A 27,164-nucleotide genomic window follows, 5' to 3' on the forward strand; every position below is an offset into this window, starting at 1 on the left:
ATTGCTGAAAATAGTTCATGCATAACCAAAAAGGAAGACACAGATTTGCATAAACTTTGCATGCTCTGATTTATTATTTGCTTGTTTGACATTACATTTCTGTTCCGCCTTTCCTCCAGGGAGCTCAAGGTGGCATACATGGTTCTTCCCGTCCCCATTTTATCCTCACAACAACCCTGTGAAGTAGGTCAGGCTAAGAGAAAGTGGACTAGTGCAAGGTCACCCAGAGATCTTCATGGGTGGATACTGATTTGGTCTCCCACGTTCTAGTTCAACACTCTAACCACTATATATCAATGCATATTTAGAAATAATTACTGTAATTTAAATAGAAAAATAAAGTGGATCTCATCATACCGTGAGCAAATGAGTTATCCACCTGCCAGGTGGTAAGTGTGGATGGGCAACTTTGAGGCCCCTCCTGCTCTCCCTTCTTAGGGGGCTGTATTCAGCTAAGTCCTACTCAGAGTAGACCCATTTAATGAATGAACCTAGGTTAGCCATTCACATCAGTGGATCTATTCTGAGTAGGACTAGCACTGAATGCCACCCAGGGCTCTTTATTTTGGACTGGGTGGTCCTTCAAGGAGAGGACTGCCTTCTGACCTGCCATCCAAGAGAGGGTTGCCCTCTATAGATATGGCATTCCTATTCCTAGACTGGACATCTTTCATCACTACAGATTTCTCTTAGTTTTATACTAGTATAACAGCCAATTTGGCGCATGCACGCACACACACAGTCCAAAACTAGAATTCCGAAGGAAATGACTGTTAAACTCATCTTAAATACGTACTGCAGCTAACATGTCATTGATAAACCCAGCCTGGTGCTCTGCCGATATTTTGGGCTATGGTTGCCATCCCCAGCCAGCACGGCTGTATGATGCCCCTATGGGTGTCATGAGAGGGCAGCCCATTGTTTGCTATTTGATGTACTATTATTGTATTTTTACTCGCAGGGAAATGTTGTGTCTCGGTTGTTAAAAAAACTAGGCCAGCCTTTGATGTGATGCACTTTGCCTTTGGATGGTGGAAGTGGGGGCCACCATTTGCTGTTCCATCTCAGGCAGCAAAATATCTTGAGCTAGCCCTGTCTGTCCAGGGGGGCTCTGTGGGGCAACCTGAACAGTGCAGACAGATATGTACAATGAGACCCCCAAGGCCTCTTTTTTTTTAATTACCGAACAATAACTTTGGGGAGAGGGTTTTGTGTGGAGAAGCAGCAAGGGGGGAAAGGTGCTTCATCCTTTCGCAACTTGCTGTTTCTTGGCTCCAGTTGTCCCTCAAGTGGCCTTTCCCACTGCAGGACTCAAACTATGGCAAAAGACACATTTTGAGCCCTGAGGGAGGAAAGCCCAAATATTCGAGAGGACAAAACAGAGGAGAGAAATGCAGAAAGGGGTAAGCACTCTCTCCCCACCAAGCTGAGACAGCAAGGGTGGGGAATCTCAGGCATGGGGTGCAATACAGCCCCCAAGCCTCTCTGCCTGGCCCTTGGAACTATACCCGCACCGCACCCCTCTTCAGATACGCCCCCTCCCCAGGCCATGCCCCTCCTTGAGTGTTTCTGATTGGGTGGGCTGTGTCCTTGATCATGCTGCTTGCTTGCCCGGATGGAGGACAGAGTGAAGGAGTGTGTGGAGAAGCAACCCTATTGTGTCAAAGGGTAACATTTTCATTTGTTACTCCAGCCACTTTTGCGCCTGGCTCTGCCCACCATTGGCATATGGACCCCGAAAGGTTTCCCAGGAGGGAATGTGGCCCTTGGGCTAGAAAAGTCTCCTCTCCTCTGTGATGGAGAACCAGATCTGAGAGGAAGGACTGCAGCCGAGCATTTCCCCTGATATTTTCGTTTCCATTTGTGTCGGAATCTTCTTTGGTAAAGGAGCATCCCGTTAGGTGAGCCCTGCACAGTATTACGAAGGAACTCGCCGGGTTTCCACCACTAGCTTCTCTCCCAATGTGAGGAGCAGAGTGTGGGCATTTATTTACAAGGGGCTCCAGAGGTCTTGTAGGGAGGTATATCTATCTATCTATCTATCTATCTATCTATCTATCTATCTATCTATCTATCTATCTATCTATCTATCTATCTATCTATCTATCTATCTATCTATCTATCTATCTATCTATCTATCTATCTATCCATCCATCTATCCATCCATCTATCTATCTATCTATCTATCTATCTATCTATCTATCTATCTATCTATATCTGTCTGTCTGTCTGTCTGTCTGTCTGTCTGTCTGTCTGTCTAATTTGTATCCCGCCCTTCCTCCCAGCAGGAGCCCATGTCGATAGAAGAGGGTCATGGGGGTGAAGGAAGGGTTTAAAAGTTCTGTTCTGTTCCCTTTGGGTTTTTACCTCCTCCTGACGAGCTTTGAGAGGCATTCCCTTGGTGCTGCTGGCTTTTCAGTGTTTGCTTTTGCGTCTCCAGGAGAAGCTGGCCATTGCTGTCCCCAACACACTGTAAGATGCCTGGCCTTGGCTGTGTGAGAGCCACATGAACAGGATCCCCTGGTGTCCTCACCTCCAGCCGGCTGTGTGAGCTCCAGCCTCTGTGCTGAAGACCCCAGGGACTGGAAGGTCACATTCATGAGCCCAGAAAGAGACTGACGCCTCAGAGAAGGGGAATGTGCCCAGCCCAACAGCCTGCCTTGATTTCCAAGGAGCAGCTGCCCTGTCTCAATTTCCCTCTCTGTCCCGTGGGAGCAAAGGAGGTCCAAGGCATTAAGTAAGAAGACGACCTTTGCATTGTGAGGCTCAGCTTTATTTGTGGGTTTGAACCAAAGAAGTTGGCCAGATGACAGAAAGGTGGTGGCTGAGCTGACTCTAGCGGACGATCCGTGCAGGAGTCAATCGCAAGACTGGAGCAAACCACAAGATGGAGGTTAGTGTATGGCAGCCTTCCCCAACTTGGTACCTCCCAGCCTACAACAGCACTTTGTGGCTGGTGTTGTTTGGCCCCCAGGGAACAGGACTGGGAAAGACTTTTCTCTTCAGGGGACTTCCAAGATCTGATGCTAACCAGGTGAAACAGCCGTAGACTAGAAGGACCAATGGCTCGGACCACCAGGGTAAGGAAGCTTTGGACCACCTGACTCCTGATATCTCTGCCCCACCACTGAGATCTTCAGGGGAGTCTCTGTTAGTGGTCCTCCATGGCTGATACACAGGAGGCATGCGGTCAATGTTGTGGATCTGACTGTGGAACTCCCTCCCGGCTGAGAACAGATGGGCCCCTTCCTCTTGAACTTCAGACATTTGACAAAGACCTTTTTGTGCCGGTAGGCGTTTTTAAAAAGTGTATAATGTTTTCACTACCATATTATCTGATGGATGAATCCTTTTACTAATTGCCTCCCTGGCTCTTTTGGGAGGAAGGGTGAAATATAAATGTAATAAATATTAAAAGAATTGTTCTATGGTGAAAAGCAGTTGATAAATATTGGAAATAAATGTTGTTGTTCTTAATAATAATAGGAATAGTAGCAGCAGCAGTAGTAGTATATCATGTCCATTTCAGCAACCTACCCTTGCTATGGCACTGAAGAAAGCCACTGTCTTTCTTAAAAAGTGCCAGATTTTATTGGTGCCCGGCGCATTTCGAAAAGGATTTTCTTCCCTTCCTATGGCCCAGAAAGGCATGTACTGTGCTGTGCTGTGGAGATGGAGAGTTGTGAATGGAGCTCCATGTTGACCACGTGCCCCCCTCATGCGGAGACGCCAGGTCCCCAGCCTCGCATAACCATGGTTTCCGCAGCTAGAACAGTTCCTGCCCAGAATATCAACAAGCCTGCTGGGGGGGGGGGAGGTTGGCTGGATATCTCCTCCAGTGGCTCATGCTGAGAGCTGCCTGCTCCAATCCCCTTCTGCATCCTTCCCCCCCCCCCGCCCGCTCCAATTTCAGACATTTTTCTCTCTGCTCTGCTGCGCAGGAGGATGTGCCCTGCCTGACAAATGAGTCCTCCCCCCCCCCACATCTGGAGAATGAATACAAGACAGACAGGATTCCTGCAGTCAATGGGTCTGCGAACCGCCAATCCCCACTTGTGGATGGCCAGCAGCGACATCTTGTTGCAGCATCTGGCTCTGTGAGCAGGGTGTGTGCAGCAATGCACATGGGGGGGGGGTGGAAGGCAGGGGTGCCAGGAGTCAGAACCAGTAACCATCAGGACCTCTTCCACACAAAGAAGAGGTGCAGGAGCTTAAAGCAGAGTCTGCTTCTACTGAGCTGCCTCTTTGCCGCCAGCCATTGCCTTGTGATGCCAAGATCTGTCCACAGAACTATTTCCTCTCCTCAAAGATGCCCCCCGCAAGCTTTGTGAAATTGCCTGAATATGAGTATTTTTGGGATCGATGTGTTTGCCTGGCTTTTCATTTCTGTCTCTTGTATGAGGCTAGAGAGAGATGGAGGGTTGACAGTGGCATGAAAGAGGCATCCTGGCCCACAGGGTGCCTTCCTCGACCCACTGGTGTCCCTGGCCAAACAGGTTTGGCAGGTTCGCCTAGGGCCCTGTGAGGTGTGCAGAAACAGGCAAGCCATTTGCTTTAATCTTCCCTTTTCATCTTCTTTCAGTGATTGTCATTCCTGCGTGATGACCGGGCTGTATTCTACTCCCTTATTCAGGCATACAGTGTGCATCAGAATAACAAGCCCTGTGCGTCATGACACAGCAACGCACACCATCACCAAGCTTGCTTGAGCTGACTGGCTGCCGGGACCAGGGCAGGTATGGTTTCACATCAAGGTGATTTCAGTCACCAAGGGAAATGAAAAAGAGATTTAAATCATCCTCTTTGTAATTTATACATTTCCGGAGGAAGCAGACATCATAACTGGTTGAGAAAACTATCAAACCTTTTGGAGTGTGCTCCTGGGAACCAGGATGCGTTTCGTTTTTGCAACTTTTCTGTGAAGCCTTTCGAGTCTTTTGGGACAAATCCCTCCTCTCAATATCTTATTGTTATTAAATGAAATTTTGTGAAACTTGAAATAACCGCATATTTTCTCACTATATGCCTCTGACTTACTTTCCCTCTTCTTCTTCTGTGGTTTCCACTGCATCGAATGTTAGATTGTAAGGTCCTCAAAGGCAGGGACCTGTCAGACTTATTCTTGTGAACCCTGATGTATGTAGATGGAAAAATATGACAACTAATAATGAAATACAGCCCAGAATTTAGGAGCGTGCTTCAGAACCATTGGCCACACAACTCTGCCCCCCCAAGGCACAACAGATTTAATCTGCTTGAAAGCAAGCAAGCAATCAGTTATGATATTGCCCTGTTACCATTTAGTTCTCTATACACTTAGCAACAAGGACACCAAGGAAAGCACTTGCGTGTTGCCAAAGAGGAAATGCATTGCAAAAGAGAGGTCAAAAGAGGACACTTATTTGCATAGAATTTGCGTGTGCTAAAATATACATGCACATGTAGAAACAATTACTCTAATTTAACTAGAAATGCCATACATCTTGCCATGGTGGGGAAGACTATGGCCAGGGTGACTTGTGGCAACTCATTCTGCTATCCAGGAGGGTGCTAAGCATGGATAGGCAACTCCAAGCCCCTCGCCCCCTCCCTTCTTAGGACTCCCCATTTTAAACCAGACCTGGATAGTCCTTCAAACAGAGGATGCCTTCTAGTCTAGGACTTCCTTGAAGGCCAATACCAGGTATCCAAAGAATGAGGACCCTAATGAATGCAAGATGGGAGGGGGTTAGGCCATCATCCCACCTCACCCACCCCCAAGGTCACACACCTGCGTTTAAAACTGAGCAGAGTGTGGAAAGCATGTGTGTGTGTGTGTGTGTGCAGAGGGTGGGGGGAATTGACAGCTGTTAAAGGGATGAAAGACAAAACCTTCCCTGGGGCAGCCCAGGCTCTTTTATAAGGCTGTGCAGTTCTTTGCATTCTGGCCTCATTGCCCAGAACTTTTTGGACATTAAGGTGAAGAGAGAGATGGAAGGTAAAGGTGACCTGAACGACTGTCTTATCCCTTATACGCCGGCCGGATTGCTGTAATCACCTGGAGAAGCCCTCCTGACTGTCCCCCAGTTACCTCATATTTGTTTAGTTTCTGCGCAAACCAAGGCTTTTAGCCAAATGGCACCAGAAAGTTGGAACTCTGTTCCTATTGAGGCCAGGCAGGCCCCTTCAATCCAGGTATCTTGTTGCATGCTGAAAACATTTTTGTTTTTGCCAAGTGTTTTTAGAGAATTAATTTGATTCAGTTTTGATAATTTGTTCTGTATTTTATGATTTTATAATGTTATAATGATGTTTTAATTATTTTATTATTATACACCGCTGTGATATTTTTATGAGTTGGCGCTTTATAAATATTTGAATGAATGAAAGAAAGAAAGAAAGAAAGAAAGAAAGAAAGAAAGAAAGAAAGAGTGAATGAATGAATGAATGAATGAATGAATGAATGAAATGTTCACATTGGGTACAGCCCAAACAATTTAACTTTAAACCAAGACTGTCTGGTTTAAAGATGAGGAACCCTAAGAAGCGAGAGCCAGAGGGGAGGCGGCCTAAAGTTGCCTGTCCTCACTTTACACCCACCTGGACAGCAGACTGAGCTGGCACAATAGTCATCAGGCCACCGTCTTCCCCGCTATGGTGAATACACATTCATATTTTGCCATAACAACAACTGTCCACAGCCCTTTTGTGTCATATTTATAATGCTTGCCTCAAGTCAGTCCCTCCAAACCTGCAGAAAAGAACATTTCAATTCTGTGTTTTGTTAGAGGGGAGACGGACTGAGCTTTGAGCGATATGCAGTACAAACCCGTGTAGGTCTACTCAGAAATAAGTTCCGCTGTGGTTAATTTATGCATTTCTGTCTCTCTAACTTTCTTTCAAAAGAGAAACAAACAAACCCACATTTCTTTGGGGGGGGGGGAACCAGGCCTCAAAAGGATGAGTTTTTAACCCTTTCCCTCACATTGTTGCTATCCTAATGAAAATTACCTTGCCCCATTCATAAAACCTGGGAGACCAGGGTTCAAATCCCTACTCAGCCATGAAGCACATTGGGTGATCTTGGGCCAGTCACTGCCTCTCAGCCTAAACTACCTCACAGGGTTGTTGTGGGGATTAAATTAGGAGAGGGAGAACCATGTATGCCACTTTGAGCTCCCTGGTGGGCAATAAATGCAATAATAAATAAATAAAAATGCACAGCCACACTTACCTGGGAGTAAGCCTCATTACACTCACAGGGTCGTATCCAACAACTAAGTTCTAAATCAGAGTTAGGCATGTCCATTAATGTCAGCAGGTCTACTCTGAGGATAATTAACACTGGACACAACCCATCATTCACTATTATCTCCAAACTGGGCCAATGATTTGCCAGGGACAGAAGCCAGAAAATCGACAGATTGTCCCTGGTAAATAGGGACAGCTGAAAAGTACTTGATGAGGCAGCCTTACCAGCCTGGCACTATCTGGATGTTTTGGACTACAACTCCCATCAGCCCCGGCCAGCATGTATATATAAGGCTGGGGCTGATGGGAACTGTAGTCCAAGACATCAGGAGCCGAAAGCTGTCATAAGGCCTGGAATCTCTGGAAGTGAGCACAACTACTCCTGCAACCGGCAAATAACTGTTTACATGAGTGGTCTAGTCGTGTGAGCGGCACAATGAGTGAGTAAGTGGAACTAACAGAAGATACAGCAGCTACCTCCACGATTAGCAAAAAACCATACAACCTTTGTGCAGATAAAGCTGTCCGCTGGAGCATTATCCACACTGCCTTAGAAACAGGTGCAGGAAATGCCTAAACTGACACAGCATTTCAGGGAGTCAAGCAAAATCTTACGCTTACTGAATCTTTCTGACCCCAAACAGAACATGAAGTCACCATTATCTGAAAGTTTATGTTGAACTGGAACAACCCACTCACCTGGAAATAACAAGAATTTCAAACGTTTTGAAATTTAATTTCAATTTTTTTTTGCTAATTTAAAACAAAGGTGCAGATTACAAGAACTGGTGCATAAGTATAGTCACTCATTCACTCACCCAGCCAGAATGAATCATGCCTGTGTAGGACCGATGTCTGGACGATTCTTCGCTCCATTGGGGTTGGCATCTGCCCAATGTCCTCTTGGAAGCAGCAGCAGTCAAAAAGTCAGCTGAGTGTGTTTAGGGTGATTCGTCTGTTATTAAATAGTACTCATTAAAAGCACATTTACTAGTAAGTGGTCTAGTTATTTTGCTTCTTGCATGCCTCATAATGCTTATAGATTACGGCTGACGCTTAACTCTCCTGCGTTACACCCATTAACTTGTTCTGCCCCGTATTGCCAATCAGCACTATTGTGTGAATCATATTTCAAGATTTCCCACATAAACCAGGACTCTACAAATGCTCTGCCCACCTTGCCAAATAGCAAGCACATTTTAACGCCTGTTAAGAGCCTTCAGCCTTCTCTGGAGCTTGGAGAGGAGCAGGGGCTCTCCCTCAGGGCTGGCCCAATACACGCTGCTGCCTGAGGCAAAGGAAAAGATGGCGCTTCCCATTCCACATACAGTAGCTGACTAGACTAGTGGTGGAACGTTACTTCGACACAGGCAATGCAAACACGTCCTCCAAGACACCTCAGGGCAGCAGGCTAGTCTAGGGGAATGTTACCCCTTGGCATCTGCTGCCTGATTTTGGCTAATGGTGGGGCAGGCCCTGATCTCCCTGCTCTTGAACTGAATCTTGGAGAGCTTCAGGAAGCAGCAAGGTGTCTTATTACTTTCCAAATAACTGTAAAGTCAGCACAACATCATTCCCTTCCAAATACCTCCAAGACTCAGCAGCAGGCTGAGCCCGTCCTCTCCTTCCCAGCTTGGATATAAGGGGGAGGGCTTGCCCCCTGCAGCTGCACATGGCCTTCAAAGCATTCGGAACAGCTTTCTCCAACCAGTGGTGCCCTCCATATGTTTTGGACTGCAACTCCCATATGCCCCTGCTGGCTGAGGCCAATGGGAGTTGTAGTCCAAAACATATGGAGGGCATGGAGCGTGCTGTCATGGGCATCAGGGAGTGAAAGAGGCAAGTTTGGTGAAAAGCACCAATTTTGGCTGGCTAAAGACCAAATTCTGAATTCCTGTGTTCTCAGCAGGTTAACAATTTTTTGTTGGCATGGACCAGAACAAACCCAGAAAGATTTAACTCAGCAAGTTTATGCCAACACAAGTACCAACCAAAATTGAGCCTAAACATGGGAAGGTTTGACTCCTCAGTCAGAGTTCAAATCCACAATTTGGAACGCTAGATTCCTGCCAGAAATGGCTCATAAAATCCATGTGTAAGGGGGGGCATGAATATGCATGGCTTTCCAGCCTGGAAGGTTGCTTCAAATAAAGATTGGTTTGATTACAGTGAAGATTGCAGATTAGTGGCTGCCAGGTTATGTCTGTTTTCCCTTGGAATGGTAAAAAAAGAAAAGGGTTGGGCTAATTTGTGCACAATCAGTTGTACACCTCATGCACAATAGTGATTATGCCGGCCTTTGCCAACCTGGTGCATTCCAGATGTTTTGAACTAAACTTTGAAGCATCCCTAGCCACTGGCCATGCTGGTTGGGGCTAATGGGAGTTGTAGTCCATCAATGTTTGGAGGACCACAGATTGCCCACCTCTGCATCAGCCCCATCCAGCACAGCTTTTTACTGTGTAGAAAGATTGTGATCCTGAATGGGGAACAATGTGCAATTAAGACATTAGCGCATGCAGTGCGCAACGGTCATTGCACTGAGCTTTTGAATGGGACCAGCCACTGGTGGAACATGGATCCTTGCCGAATCTAACCCAGGCCACTTACTCCAGAAAGGCAATTGGCACAAAAAAAGAAAAAGTATCTTGAGCTTGTGCTCCAGCATTCTGGAAGACAGATATCCATCAAGGTAAACTGAAAATGGCTGCACATCCTTAACCATGTGGGTGACCAAGGAACCATTTCCCATATCTGATCCTCTGTGAGAATCATTCAAGAAAAGCCCTTCCATTCTGTGGGAATCACACACTGAGATGAGTGAATACATTTCTTGAGAACCATACAGTCTCTGCCTGCGACCGCCAGATTTGCTCAGAGGAAGCTTCTCAAGGAGAGGCAAAGGACAGAGTTCCCCACGAGAGCTGCTGGTGGCCATGGCGACTCTGAAAGGGGATTCACTTTGCCAAGGAAACTGGAGTATTGCACATTGCCTGGACAGAGCAGCCCCCGCCCCGCCCCCCAGCGCCAAGACAGTGGGCCCAGGAGTCACTCCCGGTCAACTCCCAGGGGGAAGCAGTCTTCTGCAGAAAGAGAGATTTTTCCCAGCCAAGAAGGAAACGTGGCAGAGGATGAGAAGCACAGTAGGGTTTTGTGATTGTGGGATTTTCTGCGCATTCAGAAGAGGAGAAAGAAGAGAAAGAGGAAATGTTGAAGGTTTGCTCAGTGCAGTGGCTGAGACGGGACGGGGGTGGATGGGTAAAGGTCAAACCATGGCATGGCATCTAAGCTCTGACAAAGGCACAGGGAAGTCTAACACGTTGGCTGTTCCCACCCCGTCCCCAACACTCGGCACAGGGAACGATGCAAACACAGTCCAGTGTGCCAGCTTAATGGTGCCAGCTGCCAGCTTCTTTAGAAGGTTGCAGAGAGCGATGAAAATCCCAGTGGGAAAACTTTGATGCTCCGAGTCAAGGACCAAACTTCTCAAGGGTGACAACACCTTAAAGATGAACAGTGTTAATAATAAGCCTGATTTATTTTTTTTTGCTTTTATTGCTTTGAGCATTTGAACTGGATCTGGGAATCCACCAGGGTAATGTTCAAAGCAGGGGCAGATGTTCCTGGACTACAACTCCCATCATCCTACCTTCACCAATGGCCGTGCTGACTGTGCTGATGGGAGCTGGAATCCAACAACAGATTTCCCACTTCTAGTTAAAGAGCCCCAGTTAAGATGTTCTGTGTTTTGTAAATGTAACACTGATCAATGGGTGCTGAAGATTTTTTTTTAAAAGTAGACTAAAAACAGAAGGGAGCAGAAAAAGAGGAAGGCCAAACGAGAGATGGAATGATTCCATAAAGGAAGCCACAGACCTGAATTTACAAGATCTGAACAGGGTGGTTCATGACAGATGCTATTGATTCACAAAAGTAAAGTTGAAACCAGCCAAACCCTAGCACAATGGGTAAGGCAGGCTCTTAGTTCAAATCTCACACGCTAGCTGGCAAACCCTTCTCTCTGCCTCCCATCTGCTATTGCCCATTGGGACTGGCGGGGCGGATGGCACCAAACAGTAGGCGGAGCCAGAGCCAATGATGGGCGGAGCCAACTCACTCTAGTTTTCTCCCATCCTGCTCCCTGCCGAGTTCTACAAGGGCAACACTGAGGCAGAGGAAGGTGAGAGGCAGGGCCACGTCCTGCACCACTTGCCAGGAAGAAGGCAGGCAGGTGAGAGCAGACTGAGGGTGGACTGAGGCTGGCGGCTCAGGGCCCATTCACCCTCATGGTCTCCTCCACTAAATCAGGGTGGTTGTGAAGAACTGTGATGATGCAGGTGAAAAACTTTGCTACTGTTTACAGGGTCAGTTGGCTTACAGGGCAGTTTGACCTCTGAATCTTAGCCCACATTTCCACTGATACATACAAAATTAGTGAAGCAAATTTGTGCTGTGGGCTTCTGGCCGGAGTCATGCAAGGACCTACGCAAGGCACTGTTTCCTTCCGGAGGGCCGTACACATGTGGTGGACCTGGTGCTAGCATGGGGTCTTCTCTTCCATCCCCGAACCTGCCAGTCACTTCAGACAAGCTTCCCCCCAACCTTCATCAGGAAAATTTGAAAGGCGTTCTCCAGCCTTTGCATCAAACTTGGCGCTATCACCCAGTTCCAATGGATCACTGACAAATGAGGAGGGGCTGTAGGAGTGCCAGAGGTCCCAGGCTCAATCCCAGCCATCTCCAGGTAGGAGGGGGAGTATTTCCCGTCTGAAACCCTGGACAGCCACTGCCAACCAGTGTAGGCAATACTGCGCTAGATGTACCAAGGGTCTGTTATGGTGTCAGGCAACTTCCTCTGTTCCAGGGCCCACCCAGCTGTCAGATGTCAAAACCCACCCTATATGTATTACTTTTTGGGGGGAGTGGGATACCAACCAGGTGCTTATGGATGAGCCAATCATCATGAAAAGGGAGTGTGTTAGCCACTGAGAAGAGTCCTTGTCCTTTTGTGATAACTGGAGCCAAACAGAGTGAAAGGAGATGAGTCAGCCACTGTAAAGACTCTTCTCAGTAGCTAACACACAGCCTCCCCTTTCATGCTCCTAGGGACGTCCGTTGTAGTGGAGCGTGGACTTGCAAGATGACAGGGAGAGCAAGGGAGACGAGGGGAAATGGGAAAGGGGGTGTGGTGTGACTATCTTGAAGGGAGCCTGCAATTCCGAATTTGCCACCGCATACTGGTTCTTATCCCAGAAGCATTGGGCCTGCTTTGCTCAACACAGACCCTGCACTTTTGCACCAAACAGGGCACTTGCTGCAGCCTCCAGTCCCCACCCGAGCCCCGACCCTTCATGATGACACTCAAGGTGAAAGGAAGTCCACGGCGCCTAGAATCATCCGAGAGAGGATCAGTGGCTCAGATCATGCTGGCCAGGAAATCAATCAAATGGCTGGCTGAGATCAAGAGAAAAAGAGAGGGGTTAGTCACGTCTGAGTCACACCAACCCAGGTGGATTTCCACACCATGAGCCATGCACTGCCTCCTCCAGGGGGATCAGGCTCAGAGATTACCTGTAGTTTGCTTGGCATTTCACAACAAAGACAGAAAAGGTCTGTGAGAATCTGGAAGCCAAGGAGGAAGCGAAGGAACAGAGGGTTCCAATTCAGCCTTGGCCAACCTGGTGCCCGCCACATGCTTTGAATGACAGCTCCCATCAGCCCCCATCAGTGCAGCTAAAGCACGTGAAACGGAAGGTGCCTCGGAACTGGGCCAGGGGCGATCCTCAGGGGGTGGATGTGCCACTGAAAAGGCCAGCCTTGGGTCCACGTTCCCCCTTCATCGTGTTGCAATGGGCTGCTTGTCCCTCTCCTAGCACTACCTGACAATGATGATGGTGGAGAATGAGGGCAATGCAGAATGCCAGCCTTTGCCAACCTAGTGCTGTCCAGATGTTCTGAACTACAAGCCCCATCAGCCCCAGCCAGTTCAAACTATAACTCCCATCAGCCCCAGCTAACATGCCATTGGTTTTGCCAGACATTATGGAAGGGGAAATGAAACATATAGTTGCCTCTTTCAGCAACAGCCTCCTATTTACCCAGCAATGTAGTGGCAAATTCAGAAGAGCAGGGTGCTTTCATGATAGTCATAGCCATACCCCTCCCCCTCTTTTTGCTGCTGGGTTGAAAATGAGATCCTTGTCAATGCCTTTCCCACAACAACAGCTGTCCCTAGGAGCCAATAAGCATGAAAGAAGGGAGTGTTAGCTACTGAAAAGAGTCTTCTCAGTGGCTGATTCACCTCTTTTCATTCAGACTGGCTGCAATCAACAGGAAAGGACAAGGAAGCATGTTAGAAGACTCTTCTCAGTAGCTAACACACTCCCCTTTAATGCTGATTGGCTCATAGAATGCTGGAAACATAGGGACCCTGCTGGGACCCTGCTCCCAAAACATTAAGGGGTCTAAGATCCCATCCCGAGACCCTAGATGACTACATTCCTGTATTTATTACCATGTTTAGAGAGACCGTTAGTGCTCATTGCAGAGACATTTCCACGCCTGCACACTAGACACCGGACACATCCGCCACCATCGGTCAGCTCAGATGTTTGACTTCTGGAAACAGGACTCAGGAGCCTGGAAAAAATGGCATGTCTGGCAACCCACACTCAAACGGCACCTCCTAAATCTGCCCTCAAAGGGGAACAGAAAACCAGGACAGTCCCTCTCCAGGGATAGGAAGGGCTGTCATAGCTCCACCTCTGCACATCTTAGGGTCTGTCTGTGGCATTCCCAGGTAGGGCTAAGCAAAAGCCAGAACTGCCTGGAGACCTGCTACTCAGAGTAGACAGGAGTGGGCGTTTCTTTCCACCCTGTCTGTCCAGGGCTGTATTCCCTCCAGGGGAATCTGCGGGCCCCCAAAGGTGGGCAGGCCCATTTCTTTCTGCCACTCTTATGCCTTTTCCTCCCTGGCCGCCCTGCTGTGAGAGGGGCAGATTGCACTTGTCAAGTTGCCAACCCTCTGCACTGACGGCTTGCAGAGAGCTTTTGCTGCTAGGCCGAGGCCACACAAGGCTTGGCAGTCAGAGGTTGCCCACCCCTGATGCAGACATCACTGTCATGGGATTTCTTACCATAAGCAGAGCTTGGAAAAGTTACTTTTTTGAACTACAACTCCCATCAGCCCCAGCCAGCATGACCACTGGAATGGGCGGATGGGAGTTGTAGTTCAAAAAAGTAACTTTTCCAATCTCTGACCATAAGGTAGGGATGGGTGAGAATTTCGTTTCAGTTCACATTTCAAGCAGAATTTATCAAATCTGCAATTTCCATAAAAATATGAGAACTGAACCATAGCCATCCTTCGAAATTCGCATTTATTAGAATTTTGGGATGCAGTTCGCCAACTAAACAACATTTACAAAAATGCATATATTAGGGGAAAGTGTGCATACAAATGAATATATGAGTGAAAATAGCATGGAAAAAGGCATGACATGATGAGAAAAGGCTGGCGAAAATGTACACCTTTGTCAAAACTGCCTACAAATATGTGTTTATTTGGAGAAATTCGCACTATAATGGTGGAGAATTTTCATGAGGATTTTTTTTTAAAAAAATTGCAGATTGCTGTAGAAATGTAGAGGACTGAATTTAACATTGGAAAAATGAGAAACTGAGAGAACCGAAACAGGCCGACCTTTCCTTCCCTGCCATGAGGTCCCAGGGTGGGTTACAACAATATATACAAATACCATGCGAAAGGAGTGAGGTGGACCAATTGTGAGGTGGAAGAGAGTAGGGGAACCTGAGGGGCACGAGGGCCAATACAGCCTTCCAGGCCTTTCTGCCTGGCCCTTGGGACACTCCCCCCCTGCCCCTCCCCTGGCCTGCTCTGGGCCCTCATTGGGCTCTTTTCCAGGCTGGAGCATGTCCTCAGACTGCGATCATGCTAGGTTGTTTGGCAGGTTAGAGAGACGTGGGGTGTGTGCATGGGGTGCCTAGAAACATCTGACTTTTGTGTGGCCGGCAGGCAGCCAACCGTGCAAGGTGAGTGTTATGTCTGTGGCTCCACCCACTGTTGCCTCTGGCCCCACCCACCAGTGGCATATGCCCTCTGAAAGGTTGCCCAAGAGGGAATGTGGCCCTTGTGCTGAAAAAGCCCACCCTATCCCCACCCCTGAGGTAGAAGCCAGCTTCCTCGATTGCCGTGGGGACCCCTGGAATGTAGAGAAGGGGGAAACGCTTTGCAAATAGGCAGTTCCCCCTGTTTTTCCCCTAGATTTCCCAGGGAAAATCATTCTGGTGAAACCTGCCTCACCCTATTGCCCTTCCCCTTCAACATATTGGGCAATGGGAAGTGAGTCAGCTCTGAGAGCGGACTGTCGAGGCAGCTGATGTGCAATCGAGGTGAACGTTGAAGAGGGCAGAGGAGACCTGCAGATGTGGGCGGTTGGGGGAAGCAAAAGCCAAGGTGAGCGTGAGAGACAGCTACCCTGAACAGCTCAGGTGCTGTGATGATGTTCCCAGCCTGGTGTTTAGGGAGGTAGACTGCCACCGAATAGGAGGGCTCCATTTAGCTAGCATAGCTAATGCCAGTTGATCACCTCTCCCATTGATCTGTATGAAAAGAGAGAGAGAGAGCCAGTGTGGTGTAGTGGTTAGAGTGTTGGACTACGACCTGGCCAGTTGATGGACCATCACCTCTCCCATTAATCTGTATAATCCACTTTAAATAAGTCATTATACAGCCACGAGAGTGGCTGTATACTATAGCCAGCGGGGATTTTTCACATTCCACAATGTTAAATTGAAAATACCCCCCATGCCATTCTGATGCTTCCCATAAGCTCATTTCAAAATAAAACCTGACTAAACTTATAGTCCTGAACTCAGAAACGCTTGCTTAACAACCCTGTCAATTTTCATGGTGATACACAAAGCAGTCAGAGAGAATAGACAGTTCAAAGTGTAAAAAGAGAGAGAAAAACCTCAGAGCCCTTTTGGACTTTTTTCTCTGAGAGTTCTCATAATCTGTTGAAATTCATTAAAAATCAGCCATGTTCACAGAGGACCTGTAATCCTAATACTGACCTTGCCCCATACTCTGACCTTCATCTTCTGCAGTTTAAAAGTTAAAAAAATGCCTGGCTGATTTTTAATTAATTTAAGAAATTTTGGCTGGGACCCAATGATAACGCGGAGCATGCTCAGTAAGAACCAACTGTCAGAGTTCTAAAAGCCTCACGGCTGCTGGGCTTGGCTAATCAGAGGGCCACACCCACACCAGACTTTGATTTCATGTGAAACAGTCATGGCTTCCCTCAAAGAATCCTGGGAAGTATAGTTTGTGAAGGGTGCTAAGAGACTCCTATTCCCCTGAGAGAATGGTTTAACAGTCAGCCAATCTGCTTGAAGGTCTGTGAGGGGAACAGGGCGTCTCCTAGCAACTCTGAACACCCTTCACTAACTACACTTCCCAGGATTCTTTGAGAAAAGCCATGACTGTCTAAAGTGAAATAAAGGCCTGGTGTGGATGTGGCCAGGGACAGCTTTGGTTTAAATTTGGGTGGGAGGCTACATGTGCCTGCTGTAGAATAAAAAGGTGGAGGAAAGGCTGAAAAGCAATGATACTGTTCACAATGTTTTCCTTTTGGAAAGGAAAGGGGCTTTCCCTTTGCCCAGTGCCCGCCCACTCAGTCTCCTCCCTTCCCCCTCCCTGCCCCTTCCCTGGGTCAGTGTTGGACTATGACCTGGGAGACCAGGGTTCGAATCCCCACACAGCCATGAAGCTGACTGGGTGACCTTGGGCCAGGTCACTGCCTCTTAGCCTCAGAGGAAGGCAATGGTGAAATCACCTCTGAATACCGTTTACCATGAAAACCCTATTCAAAGGGTCGCAGGTGGGGATTGACTTGAAGGCAGTCCATTTTCATTTTCAAACATGATTGCATAGAAATAAATCCCACTGAACTCAAAAAATATGCAAATGATCAAACCCATCCTCCCTTCTCTTTCCTCCTATACCCTCCTCTTGCCCCTTCCCTCCCCCTTCCTTTGCCCCTCACTCCCCATCCCCTTCCAATCCCCCCTTTCCCCTTCCCCTTCCCCCTCCTCCCCTTCCTCCTCCCCATGGTCAGTTTTACCTATCTTAAACGTGATTGCACGGAAGTAAATACCATTGAACTCTATAAGCATGCAAATGATCAAACCTGCCCTCCCCTCCACCTTCCTTTGCCCCCCTCCAATACGCTCCTTCCCACTCCCCCTCCTCCTCCCCCATGGTCAGTGTTTCCTATCCTAACCAAGATTGCATAGGAGTAAATCCCATTGAAAATAAGCATGCAAATAATCAGACCTGCTTTTCCCCTCCCCCTCTCCTCTCCCTTCCTCCTCCCCTGCCCACTCCAGCCCTCCTTCCCTCCCCCCCCATCAGTTTTACCTATCCTAAGCATGATTACACGGGAGTGAATCGCACTGAATTTAATAAACATGCAAATGATCAAACCTGTCCTTCTCCTCCCCTCCCCATCCTGCCTGCTCCCCTCCCAGTCCTCCCCTCTGCATTTCCTCCTCTCCCTCCTCCTCCTCCTCCCCTCCCCATCCTCTGTGGTCAGTTTCACCTATCCTAAGCATGATTGCAGGGGAGTAAATCCCACTGAACTCAATAAGCATGCAAATGATCCATCCATTCTCAGCAAACTTGGACAGGATCTCATTTCTTACCTCCCGGATTAAAAAGCAGGGAAATTCACTAAGAGGCAAAAAACCTTGCGGTTTAAGAACATACCTATAGCCCACAGCTATTCTATCAAACTTTAAAAAGCAGGGAAATTGGGCAGCTATAGTGAATGCACCAGGGGAGCAGGAGACCTGACCTCCTCTCTGAGATATTGTACTGCCCTACAAATTGGTCAAAATGCAAACACAATTTGGATTGGTCTTTCACAGTCCAATCCACTTCCTGTGTAGCTTGGAAGAATTTGGTAAAATGTGCCTCTGAGCATATGGTGAGTAGTGGCAACACCTGCAATCAGCCCAAATAATAGAAAGAAGACATGTGCTGTGCTGATCTTGTTTTAGCAGGGAGGAAGCTACATTATTAAGACAGTTGATGTAGTTCAGATGGTCACTTTGAATATGTCTGATTTCCTTTGCAATTTTAGTGAAGTTTCCTGCAGGGAATCATTTTCTTTTGTTTCTGTTTCTGTGAATATGTGAAGTACAGCAACTCTTTGCAAAATTTATACTAAAAATACTCCAAACATAGTTGTGGAATAATGGCACTGACTTCTGCAGAATAGTCTCCAGTGGACCTCAGGAGTGTCTCAATTTGCACAAGATAAAACAATGGGAGGTGAAATATATTCTAGCAGAATGCTAGGTGTGCTCTATGTTTTTAATTGACTGTGCCCACCTTGCCTTAAATGAAGTGGTTTAAACATAGCAGGCTGAAAATATGCATCCTCTTTTTTCCAACAGCTAGAGTCATTACTGAAGTAGCAACATATTGGAATCAGTCTGATTTTTCATCAAACTGCAGGTCCAAATTCCACTGTTAATGCACCCAAAATAGAAATAGAACATAACCTCCAATTTGAAACACAAAAGGCTGTCTTCACCATCATATGACACTGACCAATAAAAAGGCTTTGAAATTAATAAAAATAAATTTGACACAGATTTCTGGGATGAATAATGAGGGAAATAAAATTTTCTAGTGTAGATTCTCTGTAGAAACATTAATAACACAGGAAAGAAGCAAAGTAAGAAGAACACCAGCAAACATACAAAAATATAATTCTCTATCTTTGGAGATGGCAGGTGTTGCCACCACTCACCAAATGCTCAGAGGCACATGTTACCAAATTCTTCCAAGCTACACAGGAAGCGATTAGACTGTGAAAAACCAATCCAAATTGTGTTTGCATTTTGACCAATTTGTAGGGCAGTACAATATCTCAGAGAGGAGTTCAGGTCTCCTGCTCCCCTGGTGCATTCACTATAGCTGCCCAATTTCCCTGCTTTTTAAAGTTTGATAGAATAGCTGTGGGCTATAGGTACATTCTTAAACCGCAAGGTTTTTTGCCTCTTAGTGAATATAAATAATGATCATCCTCTTTTAAAGCTGTCTAAGCTGTGTGGCCACTACCACACCTTGTGGGAGTGAATTCCACAGGGTCATCCTTCCCCAGGTGGTGATGGTTGTGTTCTACCCCCAATATCGGATGCAGCAGTATCGAATGCAGTTGCAGGGAATCACAAGTGGCAAGCCTAGAGGTTACCAATGCGTGGACAACAGTGGTCAGGCTATCCCAGTCCAGAAATGGCCGCAGCTGTCTTACCAGCCAAAGTTGGTAAAAGGCACTCCTAGCCACTGAGGTCACCTGTGCCTCTAGTGACAAAGATGGATCCAGGAGCACGCCCAGACTACGGACCTGCTCTTTCAGAGGGAGTATGACCCCATCCAAAGCAAGCAACTGACCAATTATCTGAACTCGGGAACCACCAACCCACAGTGCCTCCGTCTTGCTAGGATTCACTCATTTATTGGCCCTCATCCAGCCCCACCACCGAGTCCAGGCAGTGGTCCAGGGCTTGCATGGCCTCTCCCGATTCAGATGTTACGGAAAAATAGAGCTGGGTATCATCAGCATACTACTGACACCTTGCCCCAAAGCTCCTAATGACCGCTCCCAAGGGCTTCATATAGATGTTAAACAGCATGGGGGACAAGATGGTACCTTGTGGCACCCCACAGCACAACTGCCAGGGGGCCGAAAGACAGTCACCCAATGCTATTCTCTGAAAACGACCTTGGAGATAGGATCGAAACCACTGTAAAACAGTCCCTCCAGTACCCATCTCACCAAGTCGGCCCAGAAGGATACCATGGTCAATGGTATCAAAAGCCACAGAGATATCAAGTAAGAGTAACAGGGTCGCATCCCCCTGTCCTTCTCCCGATAAAGATCATCCATCAGGGCGACCAAAGCCGATTCAGTCCAGGCCTGAACCCAGACTGAACTTGCACACCAAGCCAACAATCTCTCCAAATCACCCCTGGGCAAATTGGTTTGGAGGGCAACATGTTGGCTGAGGCTGCTCTAAATGCTCTAATCTAAGGTCTGATAATCACCTTTTGCATCTTGGGTGGCTGGTACTTTTGAAGCAGAAAAAATGTTTGAAGCAGTGCTTAATTATCATTTTTTTAAGTATTGGGATATAAGCCACTGTATCCTCTGTCCTGGAGGCCCTTTATCTGAATATCAGACGTGTACGGAATCCTATGTATGGGTGGTAGTCAACCAAGTATTACTCAAAGTAGACCCATTAAAATTAAGTTAGTTATGTCCATTAACGTCAATGGGTCTCCTCTGAGTAGGACTAGCACTGAATACCATCTGTGTCTCCTCTAGGGTGGCCAGGTCAGAAGCATCCCAAACCCTGAGATTTCAAGGGTGGGGCCTAGTGATGTCACAGGGATGGGCCCAAGTGATGCCATGAAGCATCAACCACAGTTGCTTGGAGCATACCACTCAAACAAAAAAAATTTCTCCGATTGGAAATTAAGATAGAAATCTTAGCTCAATGAAGGTGTTCCCAGGTCCAGCTGAAATGACAGGATCATTTCTTCTCACTTGCTTAGGGAGCCTGGATAGGGAACATTTAATCTAGCCTACTTGCTTCTGGCAAGAAGGGTTTAAGTGTCCTCAGGCCAGGCCAGTCACCAGAAGGCCATTGTAGGAAGAAAGGAGCCTAGTGTTGTAGAGATTGCACTCGGAAGTAAAGATGGATGCCCCTGAAGGCTACAATTCTAAACACACTTACTAAGCCCCATAGAATTCAATAGGACTTACTTCTGAATAGATATGGTTAGGATTGTGCTGTTGGTAAGGCTTGACTAGGGAACCTCTTCAAAGATATCCATATCAAAGCAGGGTTGGCAGCCCCCCTGTCTGCAATGCCCTGCCTGCCTTTTAACATGGCAGCTCCAAACCTCTTTACAGACTTGACCCTTCACTGCAGAGAGAGGTTTGGGAAATGAGTAAGAGTTAAGAAGATTCTCTACTCTTTCCTGCCTATCCTGTGGCCTGCTATAAACTCACTTTGACAGCCAACCCAGTGAGTAATAACTGACAGAAAGAAAACACACATGGTTTGGTCTACCTTCACAGGCAGTAGCTTGGGAACAAAAGCAATTGAAGACACACTTCCAAATATGTGAATTCTCTTTTACCACTATTGGGCAAGAAACAAACCATCATGCAAACAACAAGGTGCATCATCAGTGGGTTTAAGAGGGTTGAGCTGAGAACATAGAACCACTGTTATTGCTTTTATGGATGTAAGGGAGTAAGGTCAGAGGTAAATGAAATGCAAATAGAAAAAGAAAAAGAGAAGACAGTGATGATTCTGTAAAAGAAATACCATACCAACCACAAGAAGATTCCTATGAGTAAGGCAGAAAACTCAGCATCCCACGAGTCAGGGTTCCTAACCAAAAACCAAAACTAAAAAAACCTGGCAGCCAGTCAGCTGAGGTCACAGAAATTCCCATGCAGCACAATTAGTGCAGAATGCTGCAGCACGATCGCTGACATGAGTGAGACCATCAGCACATAATACCTCTGCTCTGAAATCTGCACTGGTTGTCGATTTGCTACCAGGCCAAGTTCAAGTTGTGCTTTCCATGTTACGGGTGCCACATAGTACTTTTCTGCTCCTATAAGAAATCGATCCTTTAGTGTGGCAGCACCTACACTTTGGAACTCACTGCCTATTGACATTAGGCAGGCACCTTTAGGCATGGAGAAGCTATTATGCTTTTTATTGGTTTTTAAGTCATTGTTGGTTTTATTATTTTGAATGTTTTTAAAATACCTGTTTTAACTGTTTTTTTGCCAATAATTTTATTTTTTAATTCTTTCTGTAAACTGTGTTTTTTTTTTTTTTACAATAAAGTGGTATACAAACGTGTAAGTAAAATACATAAATAAATTTCAGAGTCACTGTGGCCTTTGGGTCTCTTTCTTCTTTTAGGAACAAAGGAATCTGCCTTATACCAACTCGGACCATTTGGTACTATCTAGCTCAGTACTGGACATGGACTAGCACTGGCTCTCCAGGATTCCAGGCAATAGTCTTTCCCAGAGATTGGATTTTGGACCTTTGAATGCAAAGCACGTACCCTACCACAGCATACCAGGGCAGATCCACAACATGCATTTAAAGCACATTCAACACACATTTGAAGCACATGAATCCCTCCACAGAATCATGGGATCTGTAGTGTTTCAAGGGTGGTGGGAATTATAACTGCGAGGGGGAAACTATACTTCCCAGGATTCTTTGAGGGGCATCATGCACTTTAAATGTGAGTTGGATGTGCTTTAAATGTATTATGTGGATCTGCATTACTTCATAAATTTTGCCTGCATATAAATCATTTAAATTATTTTTTAAAATGGAAATCAGCTACAAAGTTTATTTGGTGACCATGGGCAGCTCACCGCCTCTCAGACTGCCCTTCAGGATAAAAACAATGGAGAGGGGCCATGACCACCCGAAGCAAGAAGGGCACACTTAAAATGTAGAGGGAATGATAATGTTCAAATAGTGTGAAATCAAGATACATATTGGGACACAGTATAAAGAAATATGTATATAAGCATGCATGTCAAAGATGTTTATTATTTACACAACCTGTAAAGATATTTGTAGCGCAATCCTATGCATGTTTACTCAGAAGCAAGTCCCAATGTATTCAGACAGGGAAGCATGCACAGCCTCAAATGATAAGGAACTTCACGTACCCAACCCAAAATCCAGAAGCATTCCACTTTAAGCTATTTTGCAACTGTTTTATACTTGTGTTATTGTTATTCAATTTTAAATGGATTTATTTCTTGTAGTAAGCTGCCTTAGTTTCCAACTCTAACACCGTACAATCCTTTGCTAGCTTAACTCAAAACTCCCATTGATTTACAGCACAATCCTAACCATGTCTACTCAAAAGTAAACCCTACTGAATCAATGGGGTTTACTCCCAGAAAAGTCGGTAATGGATTAAAATTTCATATTGGGAAGATTTTCAAAACAGGCTGTTTATTAGACAAATAAACTGCCCTCTTTAACAGCCCAGTAAAATTTAAACTTGTTTTACTCCTTATAATTAGAAAACTATAGCAGATTGTACACTCACTCAACTTCTGATGTGCAGACAAATAGGAAAAGGAAACTGTTTTCAAGATTTGCAGCGGGTTCTAGCTCTTGCCTGGAGGTCAACAAATCTCTTGTCAATCACAACCCTGACTTCACTTATTGGCTAAAAACCTGAATGGGCAGGGATTAGAGCAGCTGGCTTCTAACAGAAGTTGTGGGGGGGTTGCCCCAGCTGACATTTTGCTGTATGTCTCTTGAACCAGACCACCTAGAAACTTAATTCATTTTTTATGAAAGCAAAGAGTCCGGAGATTAAGGTAATTTCCCCAGAGACCTGGAGAGGACTCCTAAAACCCGGAGTCTCCAGGCAAAAACCGGAGACCTGACAACCCTAGTCTCCTTGGTGGTGAAAAGACACTCTGTGCATGCCCAGAGGATCATTTTCTATTATTGTTCCACCTATCTCAGGTCTGTAAAAAGCAAGGCCTGGTTTACAGGTGTGTTCAACTCTTGGTGACTGCAGTGGTCAAGCAATGACTAGCCTGTGGGAATCTGCATCATCACAAATACACACACATCGCAGAGAGACCATTATTGGGCCTCATTATCCCCAGCCCATCCTCCTTCCTAATGCAGTCTGTTCACACATGCAGTAGCAAGTCATCTTGTCTGAGGCCAATCTGGCACTGCCAGATTGGGGAAGGTCCATAGCTCAGTGAGTACAGCAGCTGCTTTGCAACGCAGAAGACCCCTGGTCCAGTCGCTGGCGGCTTCTCCAGGTAGGGCTGAAGGAACCCTCATCTGAAACCCTGGGGAACTGCTGCGAGCCAGTGTAGACAATACTGAGCTAGATGGACCAGTGGTCTGGCTCAATATAGGGTGGCATCCTGAGCTGTTAATGGCCAACAGGATGCCATGGAGGGCCATCAGCAGATGAGCGTCCGATGACAGCTTTTCTCAGCCAGAAGGCAGCAGCTGCTGGGTTGCTGACGGAAACAAAGTGGTCAGCCATACTGCACAGGTCTTGGCACAGCCGCACAGGCTGCTTACGCATTTCTGGGCCCAACTCAAAGTGCTAGTTTTAATCTACAAAGCTCTATATGGCTCAGGTGCCGAATAATGGCCAGGATGCCTCTCCTGGCATGAACCTACCAAGTGCCTAAGTCATCACCTGAGGAGGCCCTTCTCTGGAGGGTGGCAGCCCAGGGGAGGGCCTTATCGGTGGTGTCCCCACCCCAGCTATGGAAAGGTCTCCCAATGAGTCCTGCCTGGTGTAGACTTTTAACATCTTTTTGGCACCAGATTAGGACCTTCCTCTTTCGTCAGCCGTTTGGTGGCTGCTCACAGGTTAACATAGCCCAGTCTACTGCTGAGGTTTTTACTGTTGCTTTCTCTGTGATTCTGTTGTTATTAGCTCTCTATTTTTATTCTGTCCGTGTGTTACCTAGAGACTATTTCTGCATCAGGCAACTAATAAATCAAATAATGGCAATAATAACACCCTCCCCCTTGCAGGACAAGTTGCAGCTGGCAGAATTCTCCCTTCCACACAGCTAGGAGAGGGCTCAGCAGCCAGCCACCTCTCCCCCCTACCCCCCGTAGCCATCTGGTTGCCCTGCTGCTACCTGTCCCTCCTCCCCATATCCAGGAATTGGTTCTGGCTGCTCAATGCTTAGGAGAAGCTCAGAGGCATGATCATTCTCTGCACAAGCCCAGAGGCACGATCACTTCTCTTGTATTCTGACTCCACGGAGCCTGTGACTGCGCACTGGTTCAAAGGAAGCCTTGTGCATCTGGGCAGGCCTCGCCTGAAATCTCAAGAGTCCCAGGGTGCCTCCCCCTGCCTGCCGGCCTTTTGAGGGAATCTGCTCCCACCTCCTCTCTTAGCCTCCCTCTCCCCCTAGTTGCATGGGGAGGCAGAGGAGTGGGATGTGGCAGGGGGCGTCTGACGACAGCCGTTCCCATGGGGACGGCGGTAACCTTTTCCTTCGGTTTCCATGGCAACCATTCAGGGCCTTCGAAAGTGCCGTTGTCTGCTCTCCCCCGCCCCTCCCTAGCACCAAGCCAGGCCATCGACGCATTGCCGCAGAAATGGGGGCTGCGCTTGGCGTGAGCGTGCGGCGGGCATTGCCGTCAGAGGCCGATCGGAAGGGAGATCTAAGAGGAAAGCAAGGGCTGCTTGGTCGGCCGCTGAGAAGAGTCTTCCGACATGCTTGTCCTTTCTTGCTGATTGGGGCCAATCAGACTGAAAGGAAGTGAGTGAGCCACTGAGAAGACTCTTCTCAGTAGCTAGCACACTCGTAACACTCCCCTGTCATGCTGATTGGCTCCTAGGGACCTCTGTTGTTGTGAGGGAAGGCACACAGGGGAAGGACTGAGGAGTGTGGAGGTGGCGACAGAGAGCAAACATGCAAGCGAGTGCGGGGACGTGGTGGGACTATAATGAAGGGACGCTCCACTTCTGGATTTGCCATTACAGTACTGATTCATTACCTCATGGTACCACAATCACATTCACTTGCTTTCTTACCTGTTCATGGGCCATGCAATCTATTTAAGTGTGTGCCTCTGGTGACATGGGGTTATACTATTCTGTAATATATTAAAAGCAGCACAGAGACTTGTTGCACCAGAAAGATTTGTTAGTCTTTCACGTGCCACAGCACTCCTTTGAACTCACTTGTTTAAAATATTTTTAGCCTGCCCCCCTTGGTGATCTGGGGTGTGTGTTACAAAAAAACGCCATTTAAAAACAAAACATCCATTGGCACAATCATGTAAAATGAGAGCAGATAAAGACGATGCTTCCAGGCCAGTTTGCTGCTTTTGCTGCAATGAACTAGCAAAGGAGTAATTCCCTCTCTGGAAATGATATCTTACTGTTTTTCTTCTTAATGAATTAGGCACCTTTAAGGCTCATGTGTATCACTGACATGGGTGAGGCTTAAAAGTGCTCGCATTTGGATAGATTGTGCCCCAAATAAGAGCAACTCAGAGCTCAGCAGCTGAACTGGGAGCATGGAGGAAGGCCACGCTGGGCAGGGGATGTGGCATGAGATGGGGATGGTTTAAGTCAGAGGTGGGGGGTGCCTGTAGCCCTCCAGACGTGGTTGGACTGCAGCTGCAGTAGTGTAGTGACAAATTCAGAAGTGCAGGGTCCCCTCATGTTAGTCATAGCAGTGCTCCCTCCCCCTTTTTCGTTGTGGGGTTGAGATGAGATCTTTGTTAATTCCTTGTCCCACAATCGACATCTCTAGGAGCCAATCAATATGAATGGGGAGAGTCTTAGCCACTGAGAAGACTCTTCTCAGTGGCTAACTCACCTCCCTTCACTCTCATTGGCTTCAGTCAGCAGGAAAGGTCAAAGAAGCAGTGGCTAAGACACTCCCCTGTCATGCTGATTGGCTCACAGGGTGCTGGAGACACGGGGACCCTGCTCCCCAAAAAGTAAAGGGTCTAAGACCCCCAAGACCCTGGATGACTACACCCCTGTGCAGCTGCCCTCATCCCTGACTATATTGGCCATGCTGGCTGGGGCTGAAGGGAGCACAAGGACGTTGGAAGGTGCCTTACACTGGGTCAGACCATTGCTCCATCTAGCTCAGTGTTGCCTACACTGTCTGGCAGTGGCTCTGGGGTTTTAGGCAGGCAACGTTCCCAGCCCTACCTGGAGATGCCCTTGGGGACTGAAGGTCTGCGTGTGAGGCAGGCGCTTTGCCCCTGAGAGGAGGCCCTTCCCCGGTTGGAGCCACAGGTTTCCTCAGTCCT

The 27,164-nt window shown here is 47.2% G+C and overlaps 1 long non-coding RNA gene across 1 annotated transcript; it reads left to right on the top strand.

Annotated features, from left to right (window-relative positions):
• The first annotated feature begins 1,638 nt into the window (after positions 1-1,638).
• Positions 1,639-5,026, top strand: LOC133370422 (uncharacterized). The gene is made up of 3 exons (XR_009759126.1): positions 1,639-1,901; positions 2,441-2,893; positions 4,583-5,026. It is a non-coding gene; the product is annotated as an uncharacterized LOC133370422 (long non-coding RNA).
• The last annotated feature ends 22,138 nt before the right edge of the window (positions 5,027-27,164 follow it).

This window comes from Rhineura floridana, chromosome 15 (assembly GCF_030035675.1).
Source record: "Rhineura floridana isolate rRhiFlo1 chromosome 15, rRhiFlo1.hap2, whole genome shotgun sequence".
Classification (NCBI taxonomy): Eukaryota; Metazoa; Chordata; class Lepidosauria; order Squamata; family Rhineuridae; genus Rhineura; species Rhineura floridana.